Raw genomic sequence first — 18,454 nt, 5'->3', positions numbered from 1 at the left:
AGGCAAAGGAAGACATCTGTAGAGACTGCTGGGGTAGAATCCACCACCTACTATGTGCCAATAATATCATGTGGCTGGTGCAAATTACTCAGTTAAAACTCAACCTGTAGTCCCAAGGGAAGAGAGACTGTGGTTTTCTCCATTAATAAAGTGTTTTTTTCCCCCTTAAAAAATCACTGAGCCGTGTCATTTGAGAATCTTTTTTGGAATATTATTTCATACAATGTAATTTTATTTTGATGGGTTGTATTTGCATATAAAAACTCAATTTCAAATATTAAAAGAGCATTAAAAAGTAATAAAGTATGATGAATTTTTAAAAATACATAACTATAATATAAAAATAAGGGATTTTAGTATAAAAACTGTGGGGAGTAATTATTTTAAAAAGCAGATAAATATTGTCTTACAACACAGAAGGCTGCAAGCAAATCATTGCAGTTCAATTTTAACACGTATGGTCAATTGTATATGATATAAAAAATGTCTATAGTCATTCTTTAATTTAGTTTCATTCTACCCTCTAGCATTCCCCTTCCTGGGTACAAAGAAAATCGTCCTTATGTAAAAAGACATATTTACATTTCATTTTTTATTTGAAGTTTCAGTAGATGAGTTCCTACTTTGTCCAGGACCCAGCTCAAACTCAGGTGTCTGTCATCTTCTCTATTAGACTTACTTACAATCCACTGCACACACTTCACATTGTGAAGGCTCCGCTGCAATTCTTGGCAACAGAACACTTGGAACTAAGTGCTCCTTTCTGACCATGTGATTCTGCATTACACTTTAAGAAGCATCTTCTCTAACCAATGTGCTTCTTAGGTTGAAAGGTAAACCTTGAAATTGAAGTCTTAGGAAAACATCAAAGCATGAAACATAAGTATGCCGAGAAGCAAAGGTTGATGAGCTGGACATAGAGTCAAGCCCTCTCTGTCTTAGTCTTTCATTCATTCATTTTGCAAATATGAATTACTGAGTGGGTTGAGTCCTAAGCACGGTGCCAGGTGCTGAGAAGGCAAAACAACGGCACAGTTCCAGCCTCTAACACACTGCACTGTAGCTGCGCAGGCAACCAGGCAATTAAAGGGGAAGTGTGATACATCATCTGTTAGAATCATGATCAGAGCAGTAGGGCAACTTCGAATAAAGGCACTAAATGAACAGTGTGGGGCTGTGGGAGGTGAAGAGAGGGATTTTTCTAGAAATGGATTTCAAAGGACAAGAAGTTCATTTGAATCCTGATTCACATTCACATTCTATGGGGTGCCAGGTGAGGAAACAGGATGTGCTGGACAAATAAAACTACTATGACTCATTTTTGTACCTTTGTATTTCCTGGAAGGGGCCAAAGTAGTGAAGAGGGTGGGATCTGGGGCATTGTATCTGTACACTTTATAACGAAGGCTGGCTGATGTCTGAGAAGTGACATGGGTACTTGCTTATAGAAATATATGCCATAATTTATGTATAGCATTAATTGAATCAACTGTATGAACTTCCTGCCATACCCTCCTCCCCTCTTGCAAAGTTTCACAATTTTGCGGAGTGAAACTTGTCAAGAGAATGTAAGTGTCCTAGCAGTGGTTGCTTGGCTTATATGAAGTATCATTATTAGTAATATCAAATGTGACACTTTTCAGATGAGGAATCTATTTGCAACTTAAATGAGTGCTTTTCTTGCAATAATTTTAGCTATTCAAAAGCTATATATTAATCTCAGATTTATTTTTTTAATACTAGCACAGAGTTAATGTTCCTGAAACTAGCCGGAGGGATTAGAAGCTAGTGAGCGTGTTTCCATGGAAACAGACTGCCTTGCCTTGGAGAGATCATTTCATACATATCCTATAACCCAGCAACCACATGGGGGAGAAGAGAGATCTGCATTTCAGGTTTTTAGGTTCACTATCAATTATGATTTTTGGTAGGATTTTTATTTTTATGAGAATGCATATGGCATTAATGTTAGGAAGTTACCAAAGCTTAGTTTAAAAAAAATATTGACTTTATTGGGGTGACATTGGTTAATTAAATTATATAGGTTTCAGGGGTACAATTCTATAATATAGCATCTATATATTGCATTGTGCGTTCACCACCCCAAATCAAGTCTCCTTCCATCACCATTTCTCTCCCTTTCCTCTTTTCTATCTCCCCCACCCCCCTTCCCTCTGGTAACCACCATACTGTCCTGTGTCTAGCAGTTGTAACCATTTCCACCCAGCCCCCTTAAATTTTTTCTTCACTCTTTGGCTGTCAACGACCATCAGGCATGTGCTCTGATGGACACATGATGGTGACCAAGTCATCCGCAGCTTTCACTTTAATTCGTGCTATAAATCACGGAACACCCAATTATAAAGTCTCTGGATCCTGAGAGGAGGGGCTGAGCCAAAGGCTGGACATCTGCATCACCCTTCAAGTCGGTGAAATTCAACAAGTGGCTATTTTCCAGCTGGGGCTTCACGAACACCAGCTGGACAACCGAGTAGTGACAGCTGACCAAGTGACCACGAGAAGGACCAAGCAGAAAGCGGGGACCAGAGAGGCTTACCCCCCAACTAGAAACAAGTGCAGTAGATGCCCCAAACCTGAAGCTGGGCGGTCGCAAATCCCTGAATTAGGACGCCATCCCTGGGGCTGGTTTTTTTATTTGTGTGTGTGTTTTTTAAAGAAAATGTTTTCATTCTGCTGTGCCTCAAATATAAGTCTGGCTGGAGAGATGAGCATGTTCACCTTTTGGAGTGGCACTTACTTTTGGCCACTCCAGAGCTGAGTGATCACCTAAAGGGCAGGATTTACCAGGAGGGCCCTTGAAGAGGAGGGCGCAGGCCCAGCCAAACCCGCAGTGCACACGGATCCCAAGTAGCAAGCAGCCCCACAGGGCTGGGACCCAGGGGCTTCGGTTTCCCCATCTGTACCAAGAGCAAGTGAGAATTAAGTGAGAAAAGCCAGGTAAATGCTCAAAACGGGAAAAAGCGCACAGCATCGCAAGCATCCAATGAATGTCAGCTGCTGTAATTATTCTGGTTCATGTTATTAGTATAGTTAATATTGAAAACTAGGCAGTGTCCTCTGGTGGGCCTTCTGGGGTAAAACTCAAATCAATCTTTAGCAAGGATGACAGAAAAACACTGAGATCCTGAAAGAAACTCTCACAAGAGTGCACAGATACTTTAGCTCGATTTTGAATAAAACTAGTGAACTGGAGATACGCTACAGAATCTTGCTCATGTAGGACCCGTTTGGGGACGAGGGCACAAATCATACTTCAGATGCATAATGAATAGCATTTTTTAAAAGATGCCATTAATGGCAAAAATATTTTTAAGGTAAAAATTGGTTTCAGTGGTATTTTATTTCTATGAAATGTTTTCTTCTAAAAGATGACCTCGTGACCTGAAAATAATCAGGGGCTGTGTGAACTCTTACGATGAATAACTTTAACTTAGAAGTAAAACTTCTCATTGATGCCTCCGTGTAACATCTGTCCCTCAAATTTTCCGTATCGTATCATTACAACGTTAGGATGTTTATGCTTTTTTCTGCCAGTGAGTTTCTTTTCAAATTGTCGTAATTATTTTGGCCGTGATCCATTTGTCACACCAAGTAGAATAACCTCAAAGTAAAAAATCATGGGCGCCAATCAGAAACAATTACTAGGGAAAGACATGTACTTTGGATAGTAGAAGTAATGGCTTTAAGCTCAGATTCGATTTTTGTGTGTAAAGCAATAAAATAAAACAAAACATGAAGTAAATTAAACCACAAAACTAAACTACTGTGAATCTAAGGCCTGATGCTTTAAGCTCTACAACAGAGGAAAGCAATAGTCAAGTATAAGCACTAGACATCAAAATACATCCTGAATGCAAAGGATAAGTTTGATAGCGCTCTCTAATTTTCTCAGAACTGTAGAAATTATAGCTTAGCCACAGATGACCTTGAAATGATGACTCTATGATCCTCGTACACTGAAGGTGACCCATTGACGCAAATGCACAAAGGCAGAATCTGATGGGCAGTATTAAGGCCACGTAGTTGATATGAAATAAAACCACTCATCTGCGAAGGTTTTTAGTTTAGCTTCTCCCTGCCCTTTGCTGGGCGATTTAATCCTCATCCTAAACTTGAAAGCTTCATTGCAGAGTTTCCACCACTATTAAAGGAATATTCATGGCATAGGCTCTGATCCTGTCAAAGGCAGTATTTATGTACATGAGGCCATAAAACTGTTGTAACAGGAAAAATGCTGCAGATTTACAAGAGAAGACATTTACAAGGCAGCGAGTTGATGTGCATGGGTTTCACCTTGTGAGACCTCGGAGCAAAAAGTTATAAAAAGCAGAAACCTCTGTCCTTGATGGTTTTTGGACAAACGAGTGCTTCCTCTGGGAATGTGGTCATAACTCCGCACCCTCTTCCTCTTCCTCTAGGATGGGTTGCACCCAGGATGAGGACAGGACTCTGACACGGTGCTCAGTGCTCCTGGAATTTCCACCCACATTCTAGTGCACACATTTAAGTGACCTTTCTGAAGTTTGGGAAATGAGGGCGGAGGTGGATGAGGGCATAGAGGGGATAACTGGTGATGGGGAAAAAATAAAAATAAATAAGATTTAAAAAATAAAGTTTGGGCGATGAGAGAAATATTATTTGGTTTATTAAACTGAGTGTTCATATTCATAACATCCCATAAACAGAAGCATATACAATCCCTTTACTCAAATCTCTTCTAAGAATAAAGACACTGTGTTATGGAAAGACATATTTCACTGAACTCAGAATTTAACCACGAAAGAGGAGCCATTCTGTCAGGAATGTCATTTTGTTGTAGGAGTTCTAAACTAGATACGTGACTTGAAAATACTATTTGGGCCCTGGTGGAACTGGGAATTCAAGTCAGTAAAATAATGACATCTATGGAGAGACTGGGCAAGTGGGAAAATTGTTTTATACAGACTCCCTCAATATATGTGTGCACGTCATAAAATGAGATTTGATGAAAAAAATTAAAAGTTGTGATTATGTCTCCTTTAAAACTGTGAAATTATTTGTAATCCCCGTATAACAGGTATAAAATAAGTACATTTTTTATGTCTTGTGCATTGATTAAAATAGATACCGTAATAAAATGTACTTTTCCATTTAATTTCATTTTAGCCAACATTTACGGGGCCCCAACTATGAGCCTGGTGCTATTCCACCATGAGGGATACAACAGTGACTGGCAGCTGTGCTCTGCCCTGGGAATCAGACTAGAGAGGAAGAGATACTACCTGAATTGAAAGGGCCTGTTTCAGTGCAGGGATGATGGGACCTGAGGGGCTATGGCACCACCACAGAGCGGCAGGTGGGGCTACTGTCAAGAGCCCCAGGGTTAAATGAAGCCACTGGGCAGGCCCAGGAACAGTACAAGCCCGAGCCCAACGGCACAGAGGGCCTGGTATTCACAGAGACTGTGCGTCCGTTCACCATCCTAGAGGGAAACCCTGTGAGGGAGGGAAGACGGATCAGGAGAGGTAGACAGACTGTTGTGGGCAATCTTTTATCCAAGTGAAGGGGCCTGAAACTGACCTCCTAAGTGACGGGAGCCACTCAATGGTGGGGAACAGGGAGCAACTGGATACTGTCCATTGCTAGTGGGCTTTGGAATGTGCAGAAAAGATCTGAGGGGCCAAACCCCAGAGGAAGCGGGACTAGGGTCTTAACTGGGTATTTGGTACTGAGCAAAGGAACAGGGACTTTTACTTCTAGGGACGTCTCTTGGCCTTCCCCAACAAGTCTATTTCTGGGAAGCTGCAAATTAATTTTGTAACCCAAATCATATTTTCTCATTGACGATGTACTCATGTTTATATTAATTTCATTGATTTTTTTTTAATTGGCACAGGCCCCTAAAGGCTAGAGCTCAGAATGCAATAAGAACCTTGACGTTCAGTAGTCTTCAAAGTATTTTTAGCTTCAGAAGCTTCCCCGAAGTAAAGATTTTGTGGAATATCATCAGCGCCGAAAATAGACAGATGCTGAGTGGTTTTGGCTAGAGCAGGGCCTCCCATCTCAAGACTCCATCAGCCTTGAAACCCCCTAGCCAAGTACTCCAGGGAACAGAGTTTGAAAGCCACTGCTGAAGTTGAATTCCTTCCTTCTACTGATGAGCAAGTGAGGGGCTGGTCCCTGGCAGAGGTCTCGTTTTCGAGTTGTGATGTAGAAGGAGCCAGAGGGGCTTGTGGTCTGGCTTTTCCAGTTGGGAACCATGGAATTTTGAGAAGGCATGCTTCTCCTCTGCTTCTGTTACCTCATCTATAAAACCCAGACAATAGTTCCTCTTACCCATCAAGGCTGTTCAAGTGCAAGATCTTTGTAAAATGTGTTAGTCTTATTAAAAAACAAAAAACAACCCCCCCCGCCCCCAGCAAATTGCTGCTGCTGTATCAGTGCCTCAAATCAGAGAAGTGGGAGCGAACCAGAGACCTGGGTCCCAGATGCCCGGGGAGCCATCCAAGGCCCCGGGATGAGGACCGCGGCGATGCACAGCACTGGTCTCTCTGCAGCCACGATGATCAACAAACATGAAGTGATCGCTTGGTTGGCACCTGCAGCAAATTATTTCGTTCTGAGAAACCTTTTGTACTTCTGATCTGCCAAGAGACTATGGTTCCTAAATAAAGAGAAAAATATTATCTCCAGAGTCTGAGAAACACCTGGCACACAAAACCATCACACTCGACACACTCTGGCAACTTGTGTGAGGAAGCTGGATCCGCAGCCAAACACGGGCTCGAATCTCGCCCCAGGATTACCTGCTTTGTGCTGACAACGACCCGTCCTGAGAACTGCGGGAGATGATCCACATGAAGGACTCAGCATCACAGCTGGTCCCCGGATGTGCCCAATAAAGGCTAAGCACAACACCAGCAACCAGTCTTCTGCTTGAGCGACCTGTCATGTAAGTCATCACATCCCGGAGCTACCTGCCCACTGACATCCCCCTGTCTCCACTGGGAAACACGCCGGACTGAAATGCACTCAGAGCATCAGCACCCACTGCTGACCAGTGAGGGGGCTGGAGACTGCAGAAGGCAATTTGTGAAGGATTCTGCACATTGCAGCAAGAATGCACAGGTTTCAAACAGAAGTGGCACTTTCTACAAAATACCCTAAGAATCACACAGCGGTCTCACTTCCGAAGGAGGCGACGTGCCAACAAAGTGGCCAATAAAGTAATAAAAACTGCTTATTACTTTAAAAGTGTAACAACACTTCAGATAGCACTTCAAAACCGGGTCTCAATAAAAGTCTTAAAAGTAAGAGATCTTAAAAGTAAGAGATCAATTGGGTGCAAATGTCTAATATATAAAGTGCTATGAAACACAGTTGTATTTAAGATTAGTAAGGTACACTGCAAACATGTACAATGTCAGGTACCATTAATAAGATCCCATGAGAAACCCTAAAATGCTGCAGATCTGGCTTAAAATGTCTTCAAGGGATCTCTCAATTTCCTGTTTCTGAATGGGAAATTTTTAAAAATATATATATTTTGTTGATTTTTTTACAGAGAGGATAGGAGAGGGATAGAGAGTTAGAAACATCGATGAGAGAGAAACATCGATTCAGCTGCCTCTCGCACACTCCCTACTGGGGATGTGCCTGCAACCAAGGTACATGCCCTTGACCAGAAATGAACCTGGGACCCTTCAGTCTGCAGGCCGATGCTCTATCCACTGAGCCAAACTGGTTAGGGCTGAATGGGAATTTTAAAGTCACAACATACCATATCACTTTTCTTAATCTCTCAATCGATTGCTTAGTGAGCAAAGGATGTTAACAGTAAGAGAGAGATGCTCTCAAAGGCTCCAAATCCTGTAATTTACTCAGACCTCCCAGTCCTGGAGACCCCGCCCCTCAGAAGGGCTGAAGGTCCAGTTAGGACAATTATCACTGCACATAGCCGATGGACACCAGTGCAGTGTGCAATGCCACATGGGCAGACAGGCAGGCAGCACTCAAGGCAGGCAGTGAGGAGTAACAGCTATAGGAAAGCAGAATGCAGCACATTACATAATGGGGACAAGTCCTTGGCGGGTTCAAAGCAGAGAAAAAATATATATCTCGTGTATACTTCTGGGGAGAAAGTGAGCGTAAGTCTTAAAATGCTTTCTAAATTCATGTGCCAGGTACACTTCAGGGCAATGCATTATCCTCTCTAAAAGGTGCCAGTTTCCTAAAGTGAAACTTTTTCAGGCTCAGGTTCAAGAAACGTATGCATCATCCTGGTTTACGACAAGCCAATGGTCAAATGTGTAAATTAAATCTATAAAGGAATTAGCTTTCCAACATTTTCTTGTACTCAATGGAGGGGCATGACCAAGAGATGAAAGAGGGGGCTGTCTTTTCCTTACAAGTACAAGATAAAATGTTGAGCCACAAATAAAAGAGGAGAATGAGAGAAAACGAAGCCCTGCTTTTTCTCCTAATTTTGCCATCTGCTGCCAGGTTTAGAGCAAGGATGAAGAGCCTGAGAAGCAGAGATGGCAGTGGGCTGGGGAAGAGAGTCATGTATCCGTCTGCCCGGCCCCTGCATGCCTCCTATGACCAGGGACGACCATGCTGACCTACCCTATAAGGCAGTGTCCTTACCCTGGGAGGGGGTCCTGGGAGAACAAAAGGTGAGCGCTACTCCATGGGCTCTGCTTAGAATCTAATGCTACTGGGTGGGAATATTTACCATATTTCTCCTAGCAATGGTGCTATGAAAACTCCACTGGCGCCTGAGAGGAACCTCTTTTTAAGTAATCCACACGAACCGGTGAAGAGTGGAGCTTCCTTACCCCCTCTTCACCTGGGAGAGGGAGACTGGTAGGTATTCAGGGTGTTAAGCTTACCAGCAAGAAGTCATGATTGAAAAAAATTGAGATTCCATTTTTTCCTTCTAAACTGGATAGAAGGAAAACATGAGAATCTTATATCACTTAAAACTCTGATACTATTTATAGGCTAATTGTCATTTTAGTGATGCTTCAAAATAGTTTTTTCATCTCTTTTTAAAAAAATATATTTTGATTGATTTCAGAGAGGAAGGAAGAGGGAGATAGAAACATCAATGATGAGAGAGAATCATTGATGGGCTGCCTCCTGCACACCCCCCACTGGGGATCGAGTCCACAACCCAGGCATGTGCCCTTGACCAGAATCGAACCTGGGGCCCTTCAGTCCGCAAGCCAATGCTCTATCCACCGAGCCAAACCAGCTAGGGCAGTTTTTCTATCTCTTAAGTGAGGTGCATATCAGCAATACATTCCACTACCTTTTTTTCTCCTCCATAGGACATGGGAAGGTCAGCCAACAAGGTCTTGGTCACAAGCATGCCTCCAGAGGAGTCTTGACCCTCAGGAAAAATGGGCTGCAGACTTCTCAAAATACATAGAACAGACCCCTGGCATTCACTGACCCTCCTATGGTCTATTAGAATAGACCAAAGCTTTGACTGCAGAGTTCAGTAGTGGAATATTTCCTATGTCGTAGAATGAACTATTACTGAATTAGCCACACTACTCTTTTGCAAAATCAGGCTTCAGTTCTGCCTAAAACCCTTCTCTTTCTTGGACCTCACATTTTCTTCACTTCCAACTCCAGGACAAATAGTCATCACTCTAAAGTTGTTATCCCTTCACAGGCATGACTGAGAATGTGACTCCGGGGCAGGAAACATTTCTTATCCCCACTGGACCCCAGGTGCCTGAGGCACCAAATCCACATTTGTTATAGAAACAATGAATGGTTTACATGTAGAACATGACACCTGTAAGTGTGCACAGTGGACGGCTGCACTAACTCCCTATTCTGCATCAGCTCTGATGTGTGGTCCTGTGAGATGGTACCTCCTCCAAATTAAAGGATATGGCAATTACTGAATTTGGGCCAATCACAACTAATTGAGTTGTTGAATGTTGAATGCATGAATCTCTAGGGAACACTCAGTTTGAGCTAAAAAAACAGAACTGTATCTAAGCAGGATTTTGTAAACAAATCCGTATTTTAAGTCTGGATAGAAGGAAAACATGAGAATCTTATATCACTTAAAACTCTGATACTATTTATAGGCTAATTGTCATTTTAGTGATGCTTCAAAATAGTTTTTTCATCTCTTTTTAAAAAATATATATTTTGATTGATTTCAGAAGTCCAGACTTAAAGGGCCTTTGATAAAGCTAATTATGCCTTGATTACTCCCTACTTTGATTAGTTTAACGTTTAGGATAGAGAGAGAAACATCAATGTGAGAGAGAAACATTGATCGGTTGCCCCTCATACATGCCCCAACCTGGCATCAAACCCTCAATCCAGGTATGTGCCCTGACCGGGAATTGAACCACAACATTTTGGTGCATGGGCCGATGTTCCACCCAATCGAGCCATCCTAGAGGCAGGCTGACCAGCATAAGGCTTAGTCATGAGTGGTTGATTAAGGGACAGCAATGTAAATGCATGATGCATGAGGAAAAGTCAGCAAGGCTTGATGCCTGAATGGGCCTATGTGGTCCAGCACCAGGAGTTACTCACCAGGGCTCCCTTCCAGAGGAAGGGCCTTCTCGCTGACTATTATGATGAAAACTGTCTCTCTTTGACCAGAGATAATGCTTAGCAGTTCTGTTTTAAATGTGTCTTATCGAGAATTAGACCCATAACACTCAAGTACAAGGAAGACATACATTTCAGCCTAAGGATAGACCAAGAAAGATATGTGAAGCTATGAGAGGAGGTATGTCCAAACACTACCCCAAAATAGAAACCACTTTCAACCTAGGTGTCTTCATGTGTTTGGGTGGCTATAACAAAATACCACAGACTGCGTGGCTCATAAACATGAACATTTATTTCTCACAATTCTGGAGGCTGGCAGTCCAAGGTCAAGGTGCCAGCACGGTGTGTTCTGGTGGTGGCCTTCTTCTGGGTTGTTGACTTCTCTCTGTGTCCTCATTGGGCAGACAGGGCTACAGAGCCTCTCTGATAAAGGCACTAACCACTTCCCAAAGGTCCCACCTCTTAATGCCATCACATTGACAGTAGGATTTCAACAGATGAATTGGTAGGGGACATGAATATTCCGCCCACAGTACTGTGGAAGAGTGCTATAACTGCACAGGCTGTTAAAGAGACAGACCGATGAGGAGAGGAGAGGATACTGATGCTCACTAATCACACAGTCCTGATGGACTTCACATCTCTCTGAACTTCTCTGAGGAGCCAGAACACAGGAACACTTTCTCAATCCACACCTACTAATAAGAGCAGACACTTAACAGGTTGGAGAATAATGTATGGAAGTCTTGACAGTCTAGCTTTTCTCCTGGCATAACTGCAATCACTCTGTATCTCTAGTGAGTGTGCTGTTACGGTCTCCATCTCTCATTCCTTGACTTTTTGTTCTCTTCCCTTCTTTAATTAATTGAAGACTTTCTGTGGTTTCTAGAATATTCCACCAGAGATTCATGTTTCCTTGTCATTTTCTCCTTCTACCTTCTCCACTGCACAGCTTCCTCAACCAACTTTCCCATTCCATTTGTGACCCATCATCACACAGAAGTAAGTTGGTCTGAAAGGTCTGGTAAGGGTTTGATAGAAGAGCCTCGGGAGACTTGGGTTTTATACCCAGCACATGTGTTATCACTGGCTCCCTTTTGGTATGAGGTTTAACTCTTCAATTCTGGCATCCTCATCTACTCAATGAAGATTCCAATACCTGCTCTGGCGGGCAAGCAAAGACTGTGATGAAGCACATGGTGCCTCCAGCACCTTCTCTGAGAACAGACTTTCCACAGATAATGTTTCTGCTGATCTTTGTAGGAAAGCTATGATGACACTGACAATGGACTGATTTATATTGCAATAGTCATGCATAACTTAAAAAATTAGGCACACACAGTAATTTACAGAATTTGTCTTTCACTTGATTAAAAATGTAGCATTTTAAATATGCCAAATAAATTGGTAATTTAACAATTTAATTGTAATCAATAGTGGCCTCTTGAACTTCATAATAAATATATGTTAAATCTTCAAAAACAGAACTATACTTTCCATGTGAGTATAAGAGTATTTTATTTTAGAGAGGGGAACAGCCCTGTGTCTATGCTTTCAGCAGCCTACTGAATTCTTGTAAATAGTAGTAAGCAGGATAAAACAACTAAAATCCTAGTTACTTTTTCTGGAGAATGTCCCCTCCTCTTCCATATATATATATATATATTTAAGCAGCGAACACAAGGTCAAGAGTTTGGCTCTGTTCGACTGTCTGCATGGGTCTCATTACTGTGGCCGGCTCTCCCTGGCTCCCAAGGACACCTTGCTCAAGGTCAGCTGAGACGGCTTTGGAGGAGCCACACCTGACTGTCCTGGTGGAACCTGAGCTCTGAGTCATTCACTTGGCAAAGAGCTGATCTAGGAAAAGGCAAAAGTCAGAGAGATGCTGGCGTGAAAGACAGATGAGTCATGGACAAGGAACAAATCACTCTCGATGGAGGACCAACTTTAGGGAACACTGAAATGGAGAAAAACGGTGTTTGGGGAAAACTAGCACTTATTTTGGTCAGGACCATTTAACACACACAAAAAACATCTGCAAAGGTTTGTTTTGCTCCCAGCAATTTTTCAAGTACCTACCACTTATTCTATAAAAGAACAAAAAGCCCTCCCAGGGAAGTTGTGAAAAAGGAAATTTTCCAAGAGGAACTATCAGTTACTTAAGTTTGATGAAGATAAGAAGAAACTAAAACCAAAGGGAACATTATAACCTGAAATTCCAGTCACATGAATAATGCATAGAAATCGGTGTCTGTATTCCTTTAAAGATGACTTACACATACATACCTTACACAGGAGGTTTTATATTATAATTTGAAAAAACTCAAAAAGTTTGACTGAAAGACTATTACAAGGTCATTTTATGCCTTCATTTTCTTTTTAGTTTCTTTCTTTCTTTTTTTTAAAAAAATATATTTTATTGATTTTTTTACAGAGAGGAAGGGAGAGGGATAAAGAGCTAGAAACATCGATGAGAGAGAAACATCCATCAGCTGCCTCCTGCACACCTCCCACTGGGGATGTGCCCGCAACCAATGTATGTGCCATTGACCGTATTCGAACCTGGGACCCTTCAGTCCGCAGGCTGACGCTCTATCCACTGAGCCAAACCGGTTTCGGCTCTTTTTAGTTTCTTTAACATGGTACGGTACCACTTTTAAGAAGGATCCATTTTGTATTCTAAGAACCAATCTTAAGAACATGAGTTGAGGAGTAGTGAAAAAAGTTGACAATATAATACACATGTCTTCATAAGACCCCAGAAAAGAAGCAGTTTTAATGAACTTTAAGTGCAAAAATGGCCCAAAATAGTAGAAAACATTTGGCCAATAAGACAAAAACTATTCTTTACACAATTTTTAAAGCACTACATGTTCCTACCTTATTTATGGGAAAACTGATATCAAACCAACTTCAAGTAACTTGTACACAGAGATCTACTTGAGAATTAGATGTAGGGGCCAGGATTTAGTGTTGACAACCCAGGTGACATTGTGTTAATGAATCACATGATTAAACCCTTTTTAATCTTCCTGAAGCAGGACCCAGCTAAATAATGATACTGACAAAGCTCAAGATGGCTATGCCTGCAAAGGGAACTGACCGTCTTCTCCAGATAGGTCCCCTGGGAGGGAGGAAGGAGGGGCCTCCACTTCTCGAATGTCTATGTGTGCCAGGCACTTCCAGAACTATGCCATATAACCTTCCCCAAACCCCGACTAGCTTGCTGGCATATGGGAAACTGAGGCGTAGAAAAGTCCATTAGCCGTGGTGAGCAGGAAGGAAAGGTTATATCCATGTTTACTCAACCCTCCCCTCCCCACCCCCCAATCCTTTCCTGGCCACTAGGAGCAGCAAAATGACCTGCTGTCAGAAGCTGGTTCGGTGAGCATTAACATCACGTGGCTGGGTATGAGAAGAGAGGTGCTGAGAACCACGAGAGGGGCAAGGCTTTGTGTTCTCATGAGGGCTGCCCTTTACCACTCTATTCAAGTCATTGCAGACATGACTTAGCCAGAGAGCTGTCTCTCTATTTCAGAAACCTTCCCGATCTCCTCACTTGGTGATTTTGAGCTCCCAGGCCCTGTGAAGAGGAGGGACATCGGGACCTTGAAGTTCGTCCACGTCCTCAGCTCCTTCATGGGTCTGGTCAGAGGAAGCCTCAGACTCTCCATCACCGGGAGCGGCGTGGACGTGGGGCAAAGTACCCAGCAGTGTCTCCCATGGTGCACACGCACCTCCAGCACCTGCCCCACCCTCAGGCTGTCCCTCGGCTGGCTCATAGGCCCCCCCCTTTCCACATGGCCTCCTTTGAGAGGCCATCCTGTGAAGATCTCCCTCCCCAAACTCCCAGGGCACTTGGTGCTGGTCCCACACTATTTGGTGTGTCAGAAAGCACCACCTCATTTCCCCAGCCACGGTGTACTGCTCATTGCAGGGTAAAGATACCCATGTTTTACAGTCTTCACATCCATACATGGCTACCCACCTGGTTACTGGTAAATATAACACAGCTCTGAAAACTGTAAACTGTAGAAGACATCATGGAAAGCAAATCACCATTACTACTATTTGATGCCAGCAGGGACCTCAAAGGAGTGGACTCTTTTTTTTTTTTTTTTGTCAGACAGCAAACTATCTGAAACCTTGCCTCATTGTCTTAATGTAATAATGACACAGGTTTTCAGAGAAAATCAATAACTTCTGCTGAGAATGGGTCAAAGCAAAGCAATATACTTACTTGAAAGGAATGAGTACTTCAGGGCTGGCAGGCAGAAGTCACGGGAATCCTTCCTTTCTTAAAGTACTCGCTGCAGCAGGAAGTATCTGAAATTAGAGAAAGAAAAGACTGCTATTGTTGTTTTATTTGGCAGAAATAGGCAGTCTATTAAATATATATAGCAACAGAAAATGATAATTGTTTTAAAAGTAAGTTTTAAAATACAAATAACAAACATGAAGGTAAACCAAAATGGGTTAGTTTTTATAAACTTCATTTAAAGCCAAGTGTTTTGCTTCCTTCGACTGTGTTTTTAAAAAACTCTCATTGAAGGATATGGTTTTCATTGATTCCAGAGAGAGAGGAAGGGAGAGGGAGAGAGAAAAACATCAGTGTGAGAGAGCAACATTGATTGGTTGCATCATGGACATGCCCCGACTGGGGATCGAACCTGAGACCCTTCAGTACACAGGACAACACTCAACCACTGCGCACACCAGCCAGGACTCAGCTGTATTTTTTAAGGAAACATTCAACCTTAGACAGCAATTATACAGAAAGGAGAATATAAACATCCAGGTGTGAGAAGTCACATAAATAAAGGTTTCCAGGACTTCATCTCATTTCTGGAACCGAGTCAGTCCACCCAAGGTTGATAGATAGGGTGTTAAGAGTTTCAAAGGGCCTTAGAGCCCATGTAGTACACAACCCCCACTTCAGACCAGGAACCAGAGGCCCACTCAGGAACCAAGTTCTGTTCTAGGCTCTGGGGGTTAAGACCAAAATCTCTGACCTCTGAGTCTATATTCCAGAAAGAGGAGACTAAATATAATAGATACCATCTCAGAATGTTCCACTGGGCTGGAAGGTGGAGACATCTGAGCAAAATCCTGAAGGCAGTGAGGACATGAGCCATGGGCCTATTGAGGGAAGCAATTTCTTGGCAGAGGAGGGCAGCCAGGGCCTGAAGCGGGGACACAAGAGTGGCAGCTAAGTCTTTGGCAATGGATGAATCAACCAATGGATAGCAGGTGACAGGAAGCAAATGAAGGAAAGAACCTTGGGGAATATCTACTTAAAAGGTGGGTAGGAGCCCTAGCGAGTTGGGCTCATGGATAGAGGGTCGGCCTGCAGACTGAAGGGTCCCAGCTTTGATTCTGGTCAAAGGCATGTACCTGGATTGCAGGCTCGATCCCTGGCCCTGGTCAGGGCATGTGCGGGAGGCAACCAATCGATGTGTCTCTCTCACATCAATGTTTCTCTATGTCTCTCCCCTTCCCTTCCACTCTCTCTGAATATCAATGGAAAAATATCCCCGGGTGAGGATTAACACACACACAAAATAGGTGGGTAAGACAGGAGACTGGGAAGGAGCAGTCAGAGAGAGGGGGACAGAGGAGGAAGGCCATCAGGGGTGGAGAGCTGCTGCCTTTGACAATCAGCTCTGAGGACACTTCCCACTCAGAGAGTAATGGCTGGGGAAGGATGGCTTGTGAAAAAGGAAGTGTGGAAGCCTGACCAGGGCAAAACACTACAGAAGTAGGAGGGATCTCTGACTGCATGCCCTGCAGCATTGAAAATCGATTTTCATGTACACATTTTACCTGTGACCCTGATAGTGGACTTGCCTTCCAAATTTGGCAAGATTTAAAATATGTCTAAATTCAATTAAGTGTATAAGAAAAGCAAAAGGCCTTAATCATAGTAATATTAAATGCAAGTGTTATAACCAAAGCCCACATTTTACAAGCTTGTCTTTAATAAGCACGTACAAAACAAATGACTTTAATAAATAAAAGATTCTGGTTAAATAAATAAAAGAGTCAACAGGCATCCAACAACAAATGATAATCCCTGGCAATGCCAACAGTTTCAGAAATTATCACTAAATTACTTAAGAGTACAAGAGTAATGAAAGTATTTTGTAAGTCCTTTGAGATGTATTTTTAAACTTTTACATACATTTAAAAATTTTTCAAATCCCATGTGATGTAAATCTATTAAAACAAATAAAAAGACTTCCATGCAATAATCCAATGTGTATTCTTAGAAGAGTTAGAAGAAAAAAATTACAATTTTTACCGTTGACCACTGATCATTGTTTTGAACTGTGCAGGTCCACACTTACACATGGATTTTTTTTTCAATAAATATCTGTACTGTTTTCTATCCTCACTTGGGAGTCCGTGGATGCAAAGGGCTGACTGTATGCATTAATCTAGGCCATTTTATATCAGAGACTTGAGCATCCTCGGATAGTGGTATCTTGGGGGGAGTCCTAGAGACAATTCCCTGCGGATAATGAGGGTAGTTAAGCTTTTAGGTAGTCAAAAGCTATATTTGGATTTTGGACTGTGTGGGATTCAGTGTTCCTAACCCCCACATTGTTCAGGGATCAATTTATTACATTTAATACAGGTCACAAATAAGACACATGGTGAAACTGAAAGTCAATTTAATATATATATGAACAGATCTGTGGCCCACACCGACCCCCACTTAACATTAACGGTAGTGGATGTGGTACAAGATGGATGGGAAACAGTTCATTCTGGATCAGGCACTACTAGCTCTCTCCTCCTGAAGCCTTCTGGCTCCCCCCAGTCCCCTTTGTAGAGAACTGGTCACCCTGCATGCACTCACCAAGCTAAGTGCCCTGTTCTGCTCTTTACACTCCCTATTAGTGTTTGCTGTCTCCCCTAAGTAGGCTGTTGCCTGTGTCTTCCATCTTTCTCAGGCTAAGGCTTAGCACAGAACCTAGCACAGGGTAGGTGCCTCTAATTATTGAACAAAATAATGAAAGAAAAAAATAAATACACTTAGATGACAGGCCTAAGGTCTCTTGGAATGTTTTTTCAATCCAGGAAACTTTAGGAGGGTCAACCCTGAAATATTTGTTGATTGCTAACGACAGATCTCCCTCAGTTCTTTTCCTATCACAGATGGCCAGGGGCCAGCCACACAGCCACGCATACTGCTCCATCCAATAGCAGGTACGACCCAGTGCTCCTTCCTTGTCACAATCAGTTCAGGCCTTGTTCAGCCCAGCTGCTTTGTGGCACATCATATTCTACAGGAAGTGACTTTTCATTTTCAAACTGATGACCACTTTTACAGCTGTGCTTATAAGCCACTAGGAGAAAAACTTCGAAAGTCTTACTTATAACCGACACTGTTTTAATTTAAAAATACTATATGTTTCGTACTCTAGTTCATGCTAATAGACCTATTTGATGGGTCAGAAATGTTATTCTCTCATCAGTAAAGAGCTATGAGAGAGCAAAATTTTAAAGTGCCCAAGAAATGTACTTTTTACTTTCTTATCTCAGAAGTATATGAAGATTCTTTTTAATGTAGTTTTAAAAAGGTAAGATGTGATTCAGCTGAGGTTAAAAGTGCAGATTTTGCAAAAAATGTAAGCAACATTTTATTTGGTGCTATTAGAAAAATGCCCCTTTAGTATACGGTGGAAGGCCCTGTAGGCCATCACAGTGCATTACCCAATATACACGTACCATTTATGTTACATTTTGAAGAAGTTCCTTCCAGGCACCAAGAGTCTTTTAAGACCCAGCCCTTGGGAGTCAACAGCACTTAGAATACCCCCCACAGCTTCGGTGGCACACAGCTTAACACAGGGCTAAG

General features: G+C 42.4%; 1 protein-coding gene across 1 annotated transcript in view; it reads right to left on the bottom strand.

Annotated features, from left to right (window-relative positions):
* The window catches only part of FAM110B (family with sequence similarity 110 member B), a 120,866-nt gene that overhangs the window by 38,676 nt on the left and 63,736 nt on the right, over positions 1 to 18,454 (bottom strand). The window contains exon 3 of the mRNA XM_054708694.1: positions 14,831 to 14,916. The gene's annotated coding sequence lies outside the window, so the exon portion shown is untranslated. The remainder of the gene's footprint in view (positions 1 to 14,830; positions 14,917 to 18,454) is intronic.

The sequence above is a fragment of the Eptesicus fuscus genome, chromosome 19, assembly GCF_027574615.1.
Source record: "Eptesicus fuscus isolate TK198812 chromosome 19, DD_ASM_mEF_20220401, whole genome shotgun sequence".
Lineage (NCBI taxonomy): Eukaryota > Metazoa > Chordata > Mammalia > Chiroptera > Vespertilionidae > Eptesicus > Eptesicus fuscus.
The sequence above is the reverse complement of the archived record's forward strand: the minus strand, read 5'-3'. Positions and strand labels throughout refer to the sequence as shown.